General features: G+C 37.5%; 1 non-coding gene across 1 annotated transcript; it reads left to right on the forward strand.

Annotated features, from left to right (window-relative positions):
• The first annotated feature begins 1,238 nt into the window (after positions 1–1,238).
• LOC138356705 (5S ribosomal RNA) lies at positions 1,239–1,357 on the forward strand. The gene has a single exon (XR_011224558.1). It is a non-coding gene; the product is annotated as a 5S ribosomal RNA (ribosomal RNA).
• The last annotated feature ends 2,994 nt before the right edge of the window (positions 1,358–4,351 follow it).

Genomic DNA, 4,351 nt, shown 5'->3' on the forward strand with positions numbered 1-4,351 from the left:
GACTTTATATATTAATGATTTATTTTTCAAGTAACATAAACGACTTCGAACTCTCTCATTTTTATTCTGTTTACATGAAACGTACACCTTATATGTAAAGTTTATGTCTCTAAAATCGGAAGTTGTTTTGTTTCTCAACATTAATTAAGTTCATTAATTGATTTTATAATAGCAATAAACATGACATATTTGCATAATTTTTGTGGGGAACTTTGACTATTTGTATTAGGAAAACTATAGATGTTTTGTAAACTCCCAAACTACAGATCCTTTAGTATATGCTAATGTGTCAGAAAAGTATCATAGAATGATTATATCTGAAAAAGTGAAAGGTTTTAATCCAAATGAAAATGTGTAATTTTCGTTCAAAAAAAAATGATATCTCCCTTTCTATTTAGGCTGCAATACTGAAACTTGGAACAATTGCAGCCCTTTTCATATACAATTAGTCAAAAAATATTTGTTGACATTGAACAACTTTACCAAAACTAATCATATGGCAAATGGAATGAAATGGGGAAGTCAGTTTAGAACAAGAACTCCCACAACTGGTTAGAAATGTTAGAAAAGAGATATGGAGACCAAAAAGAAAGTATGAAATTTGTATAGCAGGCTAAGCAATGGCAAATCCTAAAGTTTTTTTTTTTTAGTTATATCAAACAAAGGTTAAGGAAAGGATAGGTCCATTAAAAACCGAGACAGGTCAGATAACCAATAATGACGAAGAGATGGATAGTATTTTTAATAAATATTTTGTCTGTATTTACTAAACAAAGAACATAAAAACAAAGGTAACTGCAGAAGGCATATTGGCCCATGCGAGGGAGCTCCAATATATAACCACAGAATCCCACTCAAATACATGTCCAACCCACATTTGAAACAATCAAGGGACCCGACCTCCACTGCGTTACACGGTAATTGGTTCCACAAATCAACAACCGTTACCGATCCAGTATTTACCCAAGTCTTTTCAAAATCTATACTTATCCAATTTATACCTATTGTTTTGTGTTCTTTCTTGTGTTGTTACTTTTAGTATCCTATTAATATCCCCTATGTTATGTCCATTCATCCACTTGTAAACTTCCATCATGTCACCACTAACTCTTCTCCTTTCCAGTGAACATAAGAACATAAGAACAAAGGTAACTGCAGAAGGCCTATTGGCCCATACGAGGCAGCTCTTATCTATAACCACCCAATCCCACTCATATACTTCTCCAACCCGTGGTATGGCCAACGGCCATACCACGTTGAGAACACCGCTTCTCGTCCGATCAGCGAAGTTAAGCAACGTTGGGTTTGGTTAGTACTTGGATGGGTGACCGCCTGGGAATACCAAATGCTGTTGGCAATAATGTTTTGGAGCCGGTCGGCCGAGCGGACAGCACGCGGGATTTGTGACCCTGTGGTCCTGGGTTCGATCCCAGGCGCCGGCGAGAAACAATGGGCAGAGTTTCTTTCACCCTATGCCCCTGTAACCTAGCAGTAAATAGGTACCTGGATGTTAGCTGTCACGGGCTGCTTCCTGGGGGTGAAGGCCTGGTCAAGGACCGGGCCGCGGGGACACTAAAAAAAAAAAGCCCCGAAATCATCTCAAGATAACCAAGATAACCCACGCTTGAAACAATCGAGGGACCCCACCTCCACCACGTTACGTGGTAATTGGTTCCTCAAATCAACAACCCTGTTACCGAACCAGTATTTACCCAAGTTTTTCCTAAACCTAAACTTATCCAATTTATACCCATTGTTTCGTGTTCCGTCTTGTGTTGATACTTTTAATACCCTATTATCTCCTTTGTTATGTCCATTCATCCACTTGTAAACCTGTATCATGTCACCCCTAACTCTTCGCCTTTCCAGTGAATGCAATTTAAGCTTTGTTAATCTTTCTTCATAAGAAAGGTTTCTAATTTGGGGAATTATCTTAGTCATCCTATGCTGGACACGTTCAAGTGAATTTATATCCATTCTATAGTAAGGCGACCAAAACTGAACTGCATAATCTAAATGGGGCCTAACTAGAGCAAGATATAGTTGAAGAACAACACCAGGTGTCTTGTTACTAATGCTTCGATTAATTAATCCCAAAATCCTATTTGCCTTATTACGAATATTCGTGCATTGATCCTTTGGTTTTAAATTCTTACTAATCAGAACTCCCGGATCCCTTTCGCAATCTCAACACCATCTAGCTCTTATCTTGTAACTCTCATCATTACCTAGCCTCAGAACTATACATTTGTCAGCATTAAACTGCATCTGCCAATCTTTTGACTATTTGGGCGAGTTAGGAGTGAGGAACTAATACAGAGATTCAGGACAGCCATTGAATTAGTTAGGAGCAAGGGAGGAATCCCGATCATATGTGGCATTCTTCCAAGAAAGGGAGTGGGAAATGAATGGATGTCGAGGGCACTTGGTGTCAATTGCCGGCTGGAAAGATATTGCAAATCAAATGCAATATCTTTCATAGACAACTGGGAACACTTCTATGGAAGAAATGAAATGTATGCTCATGATGGGGTGCATCTATCCAGGCCTGGGGTTGTTGCTGTTGCGAACTCGTTGGAACCAGTGGTTAGAGGTGTTTGTTTGGGTTTAAACTGTTAGTAGATAGTGGTATGGGAATTGATTTGGAGGAAGGAGGTAATAAAAGTATGTGTTCGTGGGAGAAAATAATTGGCAAAATGATCAGGGAAAGAAAAGGGCCTCAAAATAACAATTCACTTAGGGTATATTTCACTAACAGTAGAAGTCTAAGAAATAAAATTAACGAATTAAATGCTCTTGACTGCACAGAAAAAATTGATATTATTGCACTTACCGAAACGTGGATGAATGTAGAAAACAGAGAACTATTAGCTGAATATCAAATAAATGGATTTAAACTATTTCACACAGATAGATATATTAGACGAGGAGAGGGAGTAGCCATATATGTTAGGGGCAATTTGAAATGTAGTCTCAAAGAGGGAATCAAAACTGAGCCACACACAGAAACTATTTGGATAGAATTAAACGAAAAAGCAAATAATATTATAATAGGAGTTATATATAGGCCACCAAATTTAGACAGAATAGAAGCAAAGCATCTATGGGATGAAATATCTAGAGCATCTAGATCTAACAGTATTTATGTCATGGGTGACTTTAATTTTAGTGGAATAAACTGGGTGAACAAAACAGGAAATAGTGAAGCAGAAGATTTTCTAGAATTAATTGACGATTGCTTTCTTACGCAACACATTAAGGAACCAACACGGGAAAATAATATTTTAGATTTAGTGTTAACTAACAGGGAAACACAAATTAATGACATCGAAATAGGGAGTGAGCTAGGGAACAGTGATCACAAAGTTATCAGATTTAGCATAGAATGGAATAGTCCTGTAGGAGAAAATTCTGTTAAAGTGCCAGATTTCCGAAAAGCTGATTTTAATAGCCTAAGAATTTTTTTGGGTCAAATAGATTGGAAAGTCTTGGGTATGGGGTGTGGGCCGGTCTTAGAGCGAGACATGAACCCAGCGACAGGTGACGTAAAAGGGGATTTCGATGTGGATTTAATATATAACTTATTTAAGAATGTTCTAAACAAAGCACAGGAACGTAGTATACCATACAAATTGAATAGATCGAATACTAATGAACCAAAGTGGTTAACAAATAATTTAAAGAACCTTGTAGGTAAAAAGAGAGCTTGGTACAAAAGGATTAAGAATGGGGAAGTCAGTTTAGAACAGGAATTCATACAACTGGTTAGAAATGTTAAAAAAGAGACTAGGAAAGCAAAAAGAAACTATGAAGTTCGCATAGCAGAGCAAGCAAAGTCAAATCCTAAAGGGTTTTTTTCAGTTATATCGAATTAAGACTAGGGAAAGGATAGGTCCATTAAAATCTGAGACAGGTCAAATAACGGTTAATGACAAGGAGATGAGTAGTATTTTTAACAAATATTTTATATCTGTATTTACTAAAGAAGAACTTAACAATATGCCTTCAGCCGAACCAGTCTATGTGGGTGGGGATGAGGACAGGTTGACTAGTTTAGCAGTTACCAGGGAGGATGTAATTAAACAATTAGAAAAACTCAAACCAAACAAATCCCCAGGGCCGGATGAAGTGTTTGCCAGGGTGCTTAAAGAATGCAAAGAGGAGCTTTCCGAGCCACTGTCTACCATATTTAATAAATCAATAGAGTCAGGCAGAGTGCCAGAGTCATGGAAGGTAGCTAATGTGGTACCAATTTTTAAGAAAGGAGATAGATCACTTGCGTCAAACTATCGGCCAATTGGCCTAACGTCTATTGTGGGAAAGTTACTTGAATCAATAATTGCAAATACAA

Source organism: Procambarus clarkii, chromosome 73, assembly GCF_040958095.1.
Source record: "Procambarus clarkii isolate CNS0578487 chromosome 73, FALCON_Pclarkii_2.0, whole genome shotgun sequence".
NCBI lineage: Eukaryota > Metazoa > Arthropoda > Malacostraca > Decapoda > Cambaridae > Procambarus > Procambarus clarkii.